The 16,489-nt window shown below is 37.4% G+C and overlaps 1 pseudogene; it reads right to left on the bottom strand.

The window, feature by feature from the left end:
- Window positions 1–2,031: 2,031 nt before the first annotated feature.
- LOC144372217 (olfactory receptor 14C36-like) lies at window positions 2,032–8,770 on the bottom strand (annotated as a pseudogene).
- Window positions 8,771–16,489: the final 7,719 nt, after the last annotated feature.

Raw genomic sequence — 16,489 nt, 5'->3', positions numbered from 1 at the left:
AAGAATGGAGAAACTTTAAATTGGACAGAGAGGAGTCTGGGGGGGAAAGACAGTGGAATGAGGACATTATTATTCTATATACAGGTATGATTGCACCACACATGACTCTGCCTCATGTACAGCCAGAGGATGAGAAGTTGTGCTCCAATTATGTACAATGTGTCAAAATGCCTTCTGATGCCATGTAAAACTGATTAATTAGGACAAATAAAAAAATACCATCTATACAAAAAATAGAACTGGTGTTTATAATTTAATTTCTTTCCAACTTTTTACATTAAATTTAAAATTAATTTAACTAGACCTCTCATCCATGTAAAATGTCCAATACCACTCACTAGGATTCAGTAAGCTACAGTTATAGAGGGAATGCATATAAAGGTGGAGATACAGACTTTATCTGGGGTTCTTTGAAGGTCTTTCTGTTCTGGCAGGGAACATTGGAGCAGTGAGACCCAGAAGCCATGGGACACAGTGTGGGGATGGTTGGATTCTGTTAAGCAATTCAAGGCTTCCTGTAGCAGTAAGTGCTGGGGTGCTTATCTGCTCCTACCACAAGAATTTCCTTGCCTGAAATCTTTAATAAGTGTATTCATCAATTAATCAAATATGTTTATTATTTTATATTTTCCTAGGTAATAACTACATATTTTCATATTAGTGTATGGTGAACAAATTGTTTTTCAGAATTTGTAATTCAAAATCTTGAATGTGGTATTATATAAATATTTTTTCTCATTGTGTTATATAAGTAAACCTAGATAAACTTGTCCTTCAGCATATGCCAGTTATTATTGATAATTATCAAAGTATATGCCAATGAGGGCACTAGAATACTTGGGGAGTAATAACTTGTGGGAGATGATGAAAGAGTGACACAAGACAGGTGTGGTGGTGCAAGCCTACAATCACAGTGCCTCAGGATGCTAAGGCAGGAGGATCAGAGGTTCCAAGACAGCATTAGCAATAGAGAAATGCCTGAAGCCACTTAGCATGTCTCCATTCTAAATAAAACACAAAAAAGGACTGGGTATGAGACCTTAAATTCAATCTTTGATTAAAAAAAAGAAGAATGAAAATGATGATGATGATGATGATGATGATCATCATCATCATCATCATCATCATCAGAGCACATACAATGCCATAAGGTTTTAGGGAACAAGTATAGACAGATGTACTTTAAGAAAGAAGTACAGTAAACTTGGGGATATTTAAAAGTTGACCCAGGTCAAAATTTTAGGCCAAAAAATAATGATCCACCATGTCATAATTTTGAGGCATGGCACGTTAGCATAGGTGTCACAGAAGTAAGATGTGTGGGAGCCATCAGAGCTGACTGCAACTCATCAGAAAGGCTTTTTCCCCCACACTGAGCCACTCATGGACATAATAAAAGGCTGGCAGTGGCCACTGCCAAGGATGAACTGGGTGCTCTTCCTGGTGGATGGATTTGACTGTCGGGACACAGGGTGTGGTAAACATGGCCCTCTGTTTATTCATGGACAAGGAATTACTCTTCTCATGTTCCAGATAGATTGGTTATAACTTCTTTAGCATTTAATTATTGCATATATTCAAATTAGTTAAATTCATAGAGTTAGATACCACAGTGCTTGGAAATTTGCTTGACACTTCTCTGAATAATAGCATATTATGTGAGTGTAAGTTTTTTTCAGATTTGATTGGTAAAGTTTTTCTCTGTGACAGTACTTGATATAGGTACTGCTATGTATTTGATGAATCTTTAATGCATGCCTCCACAAATGATTTCAACAAATATATTAAATTATGTTCATTCATTAAAAGACACATTGATTAAATTACACATTTTATAAAGTATCCATGGAATAATACGGTAAATGAAAAAAATCAAATAATAAAAAATCTCATATTCAAACAAAGTGACATTAGAGTAAGCAGTTTAAATTGTGTCACCCAGATATGAAGAACATTTGACCTAATCTTGAACTTCACTCAGAGAAATTAGGATGATACTGAAATGCATCTTTATTGTTTCCTTGAGAACAACTATCTTTGCATTAATCTTCTCACAGCTTCCTTTACCTGCCTGTTCCTTAGACTGTAGATGAGAGGATTCAGGAAGGGAGGAACCATGGTGTAAAAGGCAGAGAGAACCATGTCCTGGAGGGTGTCAGAGGTTGCTGAGGACCTCAGGTACACAGTTGTGCCAGAACTGAGGAACACGGAAAACACGAGGATGTAAGGGGTGCAGGTGGAGAAGGCCTTCCCTGGGGCTCTGGTGGGAAATTTTGGCACAGCAGAAAATATGCAAATATACGACATGGTTATTATAGCAAAGCAGCCACCACCAATGATTATAATAGAGACAATAATAACGATCAGGTTGCTGGTGGTGTCAGAGCAGGAGAGCTTCAGCAGAGAAGGGACGTCACAGAAGAACTGATGGACCATGTTTGACTGGCAGAAGGACAGCCAGAATGTGTTCCCAGTGTGCACACCTGTATACAGCAGATCACTGAACAGGGAAACCAGGGTCATGTGGACACAAAATTGAGGTTCATGATGAGGGGGTACTGAAAGGGCTGGCATATGGCCACTTTTGCTCCCTTATATCATCTTTTAATGCACAAAATATTTAATTATATACATCCTGAACTCTGTCTCTGTCATTTCTTCTGCTGTGCTGGTCATGGATTCTAATAATTTAGTATCTTAGTTGTTTACGGCACTTTCTTCCCTTGTTTGTTCATGGTGTTCAGGTGTCTTCTCTTCTTTACTATAGATCTGAGGTGTTACAGTTTTTATCCTATAGGCTTATGGTGTCCCTGCAGGATTCCAATACCTCTCCTTTAGTGAGGAGAACAATATTAACACATCACAATACAAACATACCGCCTTAAACCAAATAGTTGCTATTAAGATGTTAATGGTTTTGTCACAATATACAGAAATGGTGAGTTCAGTTCTCATCTTCAACACAAACAGGAGGTTTGCAAAAGGGTTTGTAGTTTCTGATGGTGGACAATGAAAAAGTTGGGGGTGAGGTGTAGGATGAAGAGTTAAGGAGGTAGGAGGTGAGAATACAGAGTTATTGGCTCTTAGGAAGAGAGGAAAAAGAATCTAAAGTTGATTTGTAGGAGTAGAAAAGAAAGAAAGTTATTTTGGGGAGACAAGCAAGTGAAAAGACAATACAGAGTACAAAAAAACATATTTTTTTTAAATGTAAAAATAGGCAATAAAAGAATTATTTTTAATTCTTTTAAACAACTGTAATATACTATTCAGACATCCCAGACCTCAGTAGTGTAATGCATGATTGGTACTTGGTTCCACAAATGTTTGGGATATGAGGGTGGGAGTAGAAAGAGAGAAAGAAAAGAAGAAAAAAATCTCTAAGGAAAATAGAAGGATTGTTTTTTGTTGGAGGTCAGGATCTTTGTGCTTCCCTTCTCATCTGATAGGTGGGTTTGTCTGTTGTTTCCTGGTGTCTCCACCCTCAGGAGGGTGAAGGGTTTTATAGTGGGAAGGTTGGTCTTGGAATCAGATGTCCTCAAGGTGGAGTATAGTATCTGCTGGTCCCCAGTGGAGACTGCACCTCAAGGATCTCCTTTGGGGCCTGCTCCTGCAATGTGGGCACTTGGTCACTTGGTCTTATCTCCTTGTGTCACCTATACCTCTCACAGTTTCTGGTCTCTAAGTCTCTAAACTGAATCTCCTTTATCCCCTCCCTTTCTACTTCCCAATCAGGAACCTTTTTCTGGAGGTCTGTGGGCAGCACGCTGGGGGCTGTACACCTGTCACCGAGAGATGTTTTGTATCTTGCAGAGAAGGACCAGGCTTTGGGGGATAGGGACCAGCAGTATAGACTCAAGCCCTGTGCCAGTTTATGGTAGCAGGGGAAGAGGGGTAGTTGGGGACTATAGGTACCTTGATCTTGCTTCTAGTCCCCAGCCCGTGTCCCAAGCTAGGATTTCCCTCAAGTAAATATGGTGACAAAGGTGTCCCACAATGGAGGCAGCTGCTGTCACAGATGGGGTCTCGTGTTGGGTTGGGTTGAGTGGTGGTATTGGGTGGCATTTTCAGAGACGCTCTGTGGCCTGCAGTGTTGTTGCTGATGGTTGTCCCCCGAACTCGTCCTTTGTCTCCAGACCTTGCCCTGTGTTCCCAGGTGCAGGCTACAGCATGCAGGGGACTATGACAGTCATTGCAGTGTCCCAAGATGGAGGCTATGGTGGGAGCCCCGTGTTGGAAGATGGGGGTCCATATGGGAGTGACATCTGGAGGCCCTATGTGTGGGCAGTGGCTGGGTATCCTGTGTGAGTGGGCAGCCCGGGATTCTGTGTGGGTGCTGATGCCAGTGGTCCCACCACTGCACAGCAGCTGGAGGTCCTGTGTGGGTGAGCTGCTGGGAGTCCTGCACTGAACTGAGGCCTGGAGATCTGTGCTAGCATGGTGGCCGGGATTGCTGCACAAGCAGCTTTTGGGGGTCCTTTAATAACTCGCAGAGAAACTGTATTACACTACTAGAATTCCAGGTCCCAGAGCACAGCCTCCCTCTAACTCGCCATCTTCAGTCCCCCTCCCTTGTCATGTGGGCTGTGCAGGGCTTGCTGACCTGCTTTGAGGTGTCCTGGTAGGTCTCATGGCATTTCTCCATGTTTCTCTATCATTTGTTTTCCTGGAGAGAAGAAATGTGTTTTCATCTAAAAATATTCATATAGCACTTATTTATTGCAACATCTTAAAGAGTGTGTTTTTATTTCAGATTATTCATGGACATAGGAGTATATATTCTGTCTCATGCTTCAGATGGTGATAGGAAGCTGCATTAGTTGTCCTGAGACTGCAAATTTGCAGAGGGAGAAGTGCTGTCCTTGCTTTACTGGGGGTGACACCTGGGGGTCACAGCAATGCTGGAAGCAAGTCCCCTGAGCATGTTCATGTTTCCCTGATGACACACACTCCATGGCAGAGTGAGGACACTATGTTCCAAGGGCATTAAGGTGCTCTGCTGCATTCAGGAGGGACATGGTCCTCTCTCAAGTCTCTTGTGTGATGTTAGGAAAAGACTTTGAGACCCTGGATTGTCAGTCAGTACTAGGAGAATAAAAGAACATTAGGACCTCAGAGGCTCTGGGAAAGGCAGAGCATGGTCAGCAATTCCTGGGTGCTGCTGGCATCTAAGGATGGCTGTGTATTTCTCTATTAGCACTAATAACAATTCCCCATGTTAAACAAGACTCTTCCTTTGAAGCTCAAGCAACTGCCTAAAGAAGGTGTTGTGTGTGGTGCAGACCATGTTCTCACATTTACATCTTAAATCATTTAGAGTTCATTTTTGAGTACTATGAAAGACAGAGGTCTGGTTTAATTCTTTCATACATGTGGATTTCTAATTTTGATTCTTTGCCTAATGTGTGTTATTGGAAACATTGTTAAATATAATTTAGTTGTAATTTCATGGATTTATTTCTATGGATTTGTGGTATATTTGAAAGTCAGAGGTGTGGATATCTCTAATTTTGCTCCTTTTTCTCAGGATTAGGTTTGGTATTGAGGATCTTCTGTGATTCCATACTTGTTTTAGAATTTTTTTCTATTTATGAAAAAGATTTTGAGTATTTTGATGGAGTTCACATTGAGTAGTAAGGATATTTTAACAATATTTATTATTTCAATTCATGAACATAGGATAACTTTCATTTATTTTGTGATTTCTTTATGAATATTTTATACTTTTAAATCTAGATTTTTTAACCTCCTGATTAAATTTATTTCTAGATATCTTTTGAAGCCATTAAAATATATTGACTTCTTGATTTGTTTTGTAGAAGTTTTGCTATTACTTTGTAGAGATGATACTAGTTTTGTGTATTTATTTTGTATCCTATTACTTCTTGAATTTGTTTATTATTTCTAACAGTTTTGGGTGGAGTTTTTAGATTTTTTCTCTATAAAATAATATCATCGTTATCATAGGATGATAACTGATCTCCTTCTCCTCAATTTGCATGCTTCTTATTTCTTTCTACTATCTAATTCTCTGGATAGATCTTAAAGTAGTGTATTAAAGAAAAATCATGAGAGTAGTCATCCTGGTCTTCTTCTATGTCTTAGAGTAAAGCTTTCAGATTTCCCCTTTCAGTATGATGTTAGCTGACGGTTTGTCACCTATGACCATTATTGTGTTGAAATATGTACTTTCTACCCTTAAATTGTGAGCTTTATTTTTATCATAAAAAGATGTTGAGTTTGTCAAGTAATTTTATATGCCTTTGAAATAATTATATAACTTTTATCTTTTCTTTTAATGTGACATATCACATTCATTGTGTATATGTGTAGATGTGCTGAACCCAATAGTAAATAATATTCCCTGAGACAGATTCCATTTGATCATAGTGTACAATATTTTAAATGTGTTCTTGAGTTTGGTTTGCCAGTATTTTATTGAGGAATTTTGCATCTCTGTAATTTTACATTTCTGTAATTTCTGTTTTTGTTGGATTCAATATTAGAAAAATAAAACATTAATATTATGTTCAAAATTTTCTGACTTTCTGCATCTCAATAGTTGCTTTTTCTGACAAGTGTTAAATGAGAAAGATGCTGAAGTTCATTTTTTCCAGCCCTAAAAGCTTACTTGTGATCTCCACAAGCTGAGTTCCTGCCCTGGTGTTCCACTTGAAAATGGGGAAAGGCTGGGCAGGTTGGCACGTGCCTGTCATTTCAGTGTGAGGCTGAGGCAGGAGGATCAAAAGTTCATGGAAAACCTGGGCAACTATGCGTGGACCTGAGCAACTTAACAAGACCCTGTCTCAAGAATACCAGTGGCAGGAGGTCCATAGAACCTAGGGGAGCTGTTCTTGTGCCCCAGGACCTCTGGCAGGATCCAAAGCCAAAGAGTGATAGACATCTTCTAAATATCCCAAATCTCAATGAAATTTAAACCAAGATTCAACAAGAATTTCATTCAGTTTGGCATGGTTTACTACAAAGAACTCTAATGTGAACACAGACTGTGGCCTGCCAGTGTATCCTGAGGCAAGCAATGTGGTTTAGAATTTTGAATAATACTTTTTATTGAGTTTCTTTTTCTACTCACTTATATTTTCAAATTTATTAATTATATTTTATCTTAATATTTTGACTTCCAAATTAATTATTTCTCTTTTAATATTTTGAATTTCATCTTATTTTACTCAAGATTTTAAGTGTCTTTTTCAAATTATTAAACATGTTTCGTTTTCAACATTTCAAAATCCAATTGATTTATACTTTAGGTACAGAAAATGATATTAGAAAACAAGGACACAAATATCTTTGTAAAAATTTACCTAAAGTATAAAAAAAGGCAATGAATGAAATACCAATAAAAATGAAGAAAGAAAAAAATCACATAGGAGAAGAAAGAATGGTAAACAATATTAAATGCTTTTAATTGGGGATTTGTGTTGTTCATATAAAAACCCAAGGCTAAGTATGAAGGCTAAAATATCAAATAAACTAAAGCATATTTAAATATAGGTATAAGATCAAAGGTTAATTCCTATTATCAGGGAAGTTGTACTATTAATTTACATACTCTTTAGAAAAATAAAACTATATAAATTTAAATAGAATCATAATTATTTTCTTTTAGTGAGAATTTCCAGATGATCCTGAATTCAAAATAATAGATTTGTGATGAAAATGTAAATCACATGCACACTAGGGCCTTACCATCTTAGTTCTGAATTACCAAAAGGAGATACAAAGGTTATTTATTGGTGGTGTATGAGTTAGGTAAAAATAAGCCCTGCACGTGCTGGTAGGGGAGAGCATCCCCCATCCCTGCTTGGAAGCTCTGTCAATATAGAGTTTGGAGAGAGATGGGTTGCTCTCATAAAAAATGCACTCATGGCAAGAATGGAGGAATTATTTACAAAGATATTTTTCTCAGTGTTTAGATAAGAAAAACCTGAATAGAAAATACATCCAAAATAGGATTAAATCATTACACAAAGTCTGGCACTAAGATCAAGTAGTATGAATCTCTGAATCACACTCAAGGATCTATACTTAGAAGGAGTGTAAAGACGTGAGGCTGTATGCACAACTGTAATGCTCTTGAACTCGGGATTCTAATCCATATCTGGCATACTTTATGAAAAACAGTGCCGTGTATTTACACATCACATCTAATAAAATGTATTATGAAAATAAGAAATCAAGCCTCCATAGTAAATATTTTATTGATATTACAGTGGGATTACAGTTGATTTTATTGCTTCTTTTTAATGTGTCTTTATTTGTAGTATTCACAAAATTCATTTATACAGAAAGCATATGTTTTAAGAATATAATTCAATACAATTTTTTTTTAAAGTAAACACATAATATCATTGACCTGAATTTTTTTTTCCTTTGTATGAAGAACCAGAACCTGTAGGTATCATTTGAAAAGACAAATCCCAGAAGATAACCCTCAAGCTCTTGTCCAATTCGAGAGTCCAGTGCAAGAATCCAGTGCCAGAGTCAGCCTAAGTAAGTGGTCTCGTGAGACTCCGGGGATGGGGAACCAGAAGGAGGCTGGGAACTCCTAATGCAACTTGGTGCTGGTCAGTCCTGGGACTTGGTGGGCGCCCCAGCAAGGGGCGCGTTCCTCTGCAGGCCTGGGGCCTCTGATCCTGCCCCCTTGCCCTCCCTGCTGGGCTCTCAGGCTGCGCCCTGCTCAGTGCTTGGCTTCCAGTCCTCCCTGCAGCAGCGCTTGGCCATCTCCGCTTCTCACCCCCTTCACCGACATCCGCAGTTATGACAGCCAGCCTTGCTTACTTTTGTAGAACACATTGATTGAAAAAATTAGACCATTATGATTTATTTGTTCATCGATATACTTTCTCCATGGACTTCTGAGCTGCACCAAAGCAAGAATTTTATTTCTTGTTCACAGTATGTCCACCCATCAGAGCAAAGCACCAGGCTCATGAGAATCAATTATTGAAGAACAGTGATAGGTTTCTAGAATGTTCCATAAAATTTTACACTATTTGGCAACATGCAAAGGCTAATTTCCAAATGAACAATGCCAAGTCCCTTTCACATAACATAAGTTTTGTGTCCTGTGCCTCTCATGTTCCTGATTTCTTTGGAAGATTTCTACGTTTCTGGGAAGACAAAAAAAAATCAGTATTCTGGTGCTTAGTTCTGTGTCCCAGTTAGTGTATTTAACCAATGCCTCTGCCACACCTTTTCCACCTTGCCAAGTAGAAAATGTTCAAATAATACCAATTCCATAAATGTCTCACTTGATTCCCCCTCTCTCTTTCTATCCCCCTCTCCCCATTCATATTTCTCTCCCTCCCCTCCTCTCTTTCTCTCTCTCTCTCTTGGTACTGGGCATTGGACCCAGGTGCACTTAACCACTGAACCATATTCCCAGCCCTTTTTTATTTTTTGTTTGGAGACAGGGACTCACTGGGTTGCTTAACACTAAAAAATTTGCTGAGGCTGGATTTGAACTCACCATCATTCTGCCTCAGCCCCCTGAGCTCTGGGATTACAGGCATGTGTCCCTGTCCCTGGTCCATCTCTATTTTCAGGGATGGTAATACCTTGATATTTATACTTTATTCCTAGTTGGTTTTTGAGAATTATGATGATGGACATATATATGGTAGAATCAGGCAGCAGTTATAGTGATTTCAGTTTCACCAGTTCTGGGAATGTCAGCACTTGTTTCTGGAAGTACCCTATCACCCCCTGTCTTCTGGAACAGAATTTTCTGCAGCAATGGTTGTTGTAGCCATTCATCAGGTAAGAACAGTGATGGGGATGCTATGCTTGGTACTTTAATTTACGTTACTTAAGGCCAAGGAAGTGGTGCCCAACCCTCTTTACACTCCTTAAATATTGGTATCTCTTCTATACCCAGGTACTGCTTCAATCACTCAGAGAACGGTACTGAAGATTACACTGGGGGCACAGGACTATTGGCTCTGGGATAATCTATAGCCCATGCATTTCTATTAATATCACCATATAATGCTAAATAATATCTGCTTCTTTGGGATGAAAACATAGATAAATGAAAGTTAAACTTTTCCACTTTTAATTCCATGTATAAACATGGCTGAGTGTATAATCTGGAAAGAGCATGTAAGTATTCTAAGGTGACCATGTAAGGTTTTCAACTGGAAATGCAAGGGCTGCAGATTTTATAGAAGAGTTACAAGAGGTGCTGCAAAACCACCTTGGTTTAAACAGACATTTATAAGAAAGTCATTGCATCCCATTGTCCTCTCCAAATAAATGGCAGTAGAGTCTTTCTACAAATTTTGCACACAAAATCTTGCTTACCATTATGTTTGAACCCTGATGACAAAAACCATAGGGAGGACCAACCAGAGCTACCCTGTCGCCTCTTCCAGCTTGGGATCTCTGTGTTGGAGCCCCAGAAGGCGTGCTGCTGGTGGAGATGGCCTTTTACCACCACATTGCTGTCTGCCAGCCCCTGCGCTACACTGTCCTCATGCACTGTCCACTCTGTTGGAAGTTTGTTTTCTTAGCCTGGCTGTCTGGTCTGATAGTGTCTCTGTTCCAATCTTCCATCACCTTCCAGCTGCTTTTCTGCCCCCATCACTTCCTGTATTGCTTTCTGTGGGAGATGCCTGTCCTCATGCACCTGGCCTGTGGAGACACCACCAACAATGAGTGGCAGATGACCATATCGGCTGTCATCTTTACCATGATCCCTGTTGGGCTGATCCTAGCTTCCTATGGCTGCATAGCTTAGGCTGTGAGGAGCATGAAGTCAGAAGAGGGAAGGATGAAAGCCCTTTCCACCTGCTGCTTCCACTTCCTCATGGTCTTCATGTTTTATGGGACAGTGGCCATGAGTACACTGACCCTAAGTGCAACTTTGCTTCAAAGAATGACAAGCTTTTCACCTCCTTCTACACTGTGGTCACACCTCTGTTGAACCCTCTCATCTACACCCTGAGGAACAAAGAGGTACATGATGCTTGGCTGAGATAGCTGGGAAAGTGGGTGAACCCAAGGAAAAGCAAATAGTGGAGGATTTGAATCAAAAGGGAAGTTTATTAATGAAATGCATACAGTTTCCTAAACAGAATCTCTCTGCTAATGAGGAGTAAACCGTTTTGCAAACATACTATTTATATTGTAAACTACAATTTATCACACCATTTATGTTTATTGTGACAAAAGTGTTGCCATTTAGTAAGAGCTCTTAGGTTTAAGGCTAGATAGCATTTGCATTGGGTGCTGATGATATTGATCTCCTTCTTAAAGATGAGATACCGAAAAATTTAGGGGATAATATAAGTCTATAGGGTAGAAACTGTGCGGCCTCAGATCCACAGTATGAGAAGCCACATGAACAACATGAAAAAACAAGGGAACAAAGTTCCCAAGAGAAAGAAAGATGCTAGAAAAACAGAATCCATTGACAACAAAGTGGAAGAAATATCAGAGAAGAAGTTCAGAATATGCTCAGTTAAGCTGATGTCAGAGGAAGTATGATGGAAAGAGTGAAATCAGAGACAAATTTCAGGAGGTAAAATATTACTTCAATAAAGAGAGATTATGAAATTAAATCAAACAGAAATTCTATAATCTTGAAAATAAAATTGACCACAAAGAGATGGTGGTAAGAAACCATAAACAGAAATTCCAAGAATTATGGGACAATATGAAAAAAACAAAATGTAAGATTTATCAGTGTAGAAGAAGGCATAGATATACAAATCAAAGGAACACATGATATTTTCAGTGAAATAATACCAGAAAATTTCTGCAAACTGAGAAATGAAATGGAAAGTAAAATACAAGAGTCTTTCAGGATCCCCAAATGAACAAAATTATGACACCCACATGAATGCACAAATACCTAACAGAGAAGGATGAAATTTTAAAGGCTGCAAGAGAAAATTATGAAATTTCCTATGAGGGAAACTATTTTGGATCTCATTTGATTTATCAACCCACAGCCTCAATGCTAGGAGTTCCTGGAACAACATATACCAACTCCAAAAGAAAATAGGTGCCAACCAAGAATCTTATATCCAAAAACATTAAGTTTCAGATTTGAAGATAAAATAAAAACCTTCCATTATAAACAAAAATTAAAATAATACACAACTAGAAAGCCTGCAGTACAGTACATTCTCAGCAACATATACCATGAGGTTGAAATAAAAAAAAAAAACAGTGAAAACCAGCATAGGGCAAAAATACACTAAACAAAAAGCCAATCAAAGGAGAAACTAAATCAAGTTCAAAACTGGTAATAAATTGTTCCAGGATCTCCTGGCTTTGAGGATCTGGGTTGAAAAATCTGCTGAGATCTGAATTGGTCTTCCTTATATGTAATTTCATTTTTTTTTCTTGTGGCCTTTAAAATTCTATCTATATTCTGTATGCTGGGCATTTTCATTGTAATGTGTCTTAGTGTAGATATGTTGTAATTTTGTACATTTGGTCTATTTTATTTGATTTTCCAATTCATTTTTATGCTTGGGAAATTTTCTGATATTATTTCATTGAAGAGATTGTGCATTCCTTTGATTTGAATCTGTGAAGCTTCCTCTATCTCAATAAATCTTAAATTTGGTCTTTTGATGGTATCTCATAATTCTTGGATATTCTGTTCATGGTTTTTTACTATTTCCACTGTGAGGCCAACTTTTCAAGATTGTATATTTTTTCTTTATTGTCTGAGGTTCTGTCTTCCAAGTGATCTAGTCTGTTGTTGATGCTGACTATTGAGGATTTTTTAGTTGGCTTATTGTTTCTTTAATTTCAAGGGTTTCTTTTTGTTTGTTTGTTTGTTTTTCAGAATCTCTATCTCTTTCTTGAAGTAATCTCTTGCTACCTGTATTTGCTCTCTTATCTCTTTGTTGGTGTTATTGATGGTTGCATGTATTTGTGCTCTTATCTCTTTGCTGGAGTAATTGGTTCTTGCCTATATCTGCTCACTTACATTGTTCTTTAATTCCCAGGTCATTTTAGTTATGTATATTCCCAATTCCTTGTCTTATACATCATCTATGGTTCTATCTATGGATTCTATTGTTGTAGTATCTTGGTTTGTTTGGGGAACTTTCCTCCCTTGTTTTTTCATGATGTCTATGTGACTTCCTCTCTTGCAGCATAGATGCGATGTATTATAGCTTCTGCCCTATTGTCTTATAATATCTTTAGAGGTTACCAATACCTCACATTTAAGGGGGAGATCAATATTACAGTGCTCAATGTACCCAATGTGTATCCCTATATCATTAAGCTTCTATTTTTATATTAACAGTTTTGTCACTATAACCATAAATGATGAGTTTGCTTATCTTATACCATATAGTCAATAGGTTTGTGGAATGGTTTATAGTTTCTAATGGTAGAAGAGAGGGTGAGGTTTGGCTGAGATGTTTATGAGGTAGGATGTGATAATATAGAGATATTAGATTATATGGCTAGTGAAAGGGCAATCATAAGAAATTGGCTTTTAGTAGGAGAAACAAGAGAGAGGCAACCCCATGCAAGATTCCCTTTCACATCAGCAACAGGATAACTTTTAGCACCCCTGGTAGAGATACCTCTAGTGCAGCCAAGACCACAGGAACCTTGGTGATGTCTTACCAGGTCGTTATTGTTGTTCCTTGATAGAAACAGTGATATCTAAGTTTCATGGTGATGGTGGCCTCAAGCCTATGTGTAACCTAATGTTGGGCTGTGGAGCCATGCTTTGGTAAATAAAGAACCTAGCATGGGGCGCCTCTCTCCAGTTGCTGGTCACAGGGCTCTGGGGTGGGCAGAGATCCTGGAACAACATATACCAAGTTCTAAAATATAATGTATGCCAACCAAGAATCTCATAGCCATCAAAATTAAGCTTTATATTTGATGACAAAATAAAAACCTTCCATGATAAACAAAAGTTGAAGCATTTACAGCAAGAAAGCCTGCACAATAGAAAATTCTTGGCAAAATATTTTACAAGCAGGAAGTAAAAAAGCAACAATAAAATCTGCAAATGGAAGAACTATAATAAAGGAAACACCAAACAAAGGAGAATCCAAGTCAAGTTAAATACTAAAATAAACAAAAATGACCAGAAATACAAACCATATCTCAATAATAACTTTGAATGTCAAAGGCCTAAGTTCACCAGTCAAAAGTCATAGACTGGTAGATTGGATTTTTAAAAAAGATCCAATAATATGCTTCTTTCCAGAGACTCATCTCATAGGAAAAGACATACACAGACTGAAGATGAAAGGTTGGGATAAAATATATTATTCACATCGTCTGTGTAAACAAGCAGCTATTTCCATGTTTGTATCAAACAAAATAGAATTCAAGCCAAAGTTAATCAAAAGGAATAAAGATGGACATTTCTTACTGCTTCAGGGAAACATACATCAAAAAGACAATAATTATAAATATATATGCCCCCCAAAATGAAGTATCTATGTTTATCAATCAAACTCTTCTCAAGTTTAAGAGTCAAAACAATAATAATTATTTGAGATTTTATGAGGTAGGATGTGATAATATAGAGGTATTAGATTATATGACTATTGAAAGGGCAATCATAAGAAGTTGATCACCCACAATAATACTGGGTGACTCCAACACATCTCTTTCACCACTGGATAGATCTTTCAAACAAAAACTGAACAAAGAAACTATATAATTGAATAATATAATAAATAACTTAGACTAAATTAACATATATAGAATATATTATTCATCAAGGAGTGAATACACTTTGTTCTCAGAAGCACATAGATCCTTCTCTAAAATAGACTATATATTATGCCACAGAGCAACTGTTAGTATATACAAAAAAAGTGGATATACTACTCTGAATTCTATCAGCTCACAATGGAATAAAATTAGAAATCAATGACAAAATATAAAATATAAAATAAAAGCTACTTAAACACCTGGAGACTAAATAATATGCTATCAAATGAACAATAGGTTGCAATAGGAGGCCATCCTCGAACATTATTTGAGTTACCTCCTTGGCTTGGTGAAAGGCATTTAGGCACAGCTGTGTCTTAGCTTTCCCCATCCTTCTCCAAGTCCGAGGGCTTGTCTGTGCAGAGTCGTGTTTGGCCACTGCCCCAAAGACCCAATCATTGCCCTTGACCTTGGGATGCTGCCCCCCTTAATATTCATTGAATGGGATTTTCCCCAGAATTTTTCATTCCCCAATAAAAGTCCACTCCTTGGTGTGTTCTCTTTCTCTCTTGTTACCCTCTTTAGTAAACCTCACTACCACATTCGGTGGCTTGAGGCTGGAGCTGGGAGGAGCCATCCTGGAGCTGGTTTTAAAGGTAATTAGAGTCTTGTCTCTTTAATTTAAAACTCCCTAGCATTTTCTCAAGACTTTTCAAACCTTCTTTCATGAAGTCAGCTTGGGTCATGGGCTAGAAATGCGCAGATTAAAAAATTCTTAGAGGTAAATGAAAACACTGATACAATATATAGAAATCTCTGGGACACTATGAAGGCAATTCTAAGAGGAAAACTCATTGCAAAAAGTTTATTCCTTCAAATAAAAAAAGTCAACAAATAAATGTCCTAACATTACATTTCAAAGACCTAGAAAAAGAAGAATAAATCAACCCCACAAAGCATTAGAAGGCAGGAAATAATTAAAATCATACCTGAAATCAATGAAATTGAAACAAAAGAAACAATTGAAAAAAAATTGATAAAACAAAAAAGTTGATTCTTTGAAAAAAATAATAAAATTGACAGACCCTTAGCCATGCTAACAAAGAGGAGACAGAAAACTCAAATCAGTAAGATACATGATGAAAAAGAAAATATCATGACAGACACCACAGAAATACAGAAGATAATTAGACATTATTTTGAAAATTTTCACTCCAATAAATTAGAAAATATTGAAGGCATTGACAAATTTCTAGAGGCATATGATGTGCCCAAACTAAATCAGAATGATATACACAATTTAAACAAAACAATTTCAAGCAAGGTAATAGAGGACACCATCAGAAGCCTACCAACCAAGAAAAGCCCAGGACCAGATGGACACACAGCTGAGTTGTACAAGACCTTTAAAGAAGAACTAAAACCAATACTTCTCAGAGTATTTGATAAAATAGAAAAAAAGGGAACACTTTCAAACTGATTAAATGAGGCTAATATCACCCTGATTCCAAAACTAGACAAAGATATATCAAAGAAATAAAACTTCAGATAAATATCACTAATGAATATATATGCAAAAATTCTCAATAAAATTCTGGGAAATTGAATACAAAAACATATTTAAAAGATAGTACACCATGATCAAGTAGGGTTCATCCCAAGGATGCAAATTTATTGATTTACATATGTTGGTTCAACATATGGAAATCAATAAATGTAATCATCAAATGAATAGACTCAAAGATAAAAATTATCATCAAATCAATAATGCAGAGGAAGAATTTGACAATATAAAGCACCCCTTCAGGTTCAAAACACT

The sequence above is a fragment of the Ictidomys tridecemlineatus genome, assembly GCF_052094955.1.
Source record: "Ictidomys tridecemlineatus isolate mIctTri1 chromosome 1 unlocalized genomic scaffold, mIctTri1.hap1 SUPER_1_unloc_7, whole genome shotgun sequence".
Lineage (NCBI taxonomy): Eukaryota > Metazoa > Chordata > Mammalia > Rodentia > Sciuridae > Ictidomys > Ictidomys tridecemlineatus.
This window is presented reverse-complemented; position numbering and strand designations above follow the sequence as displayed.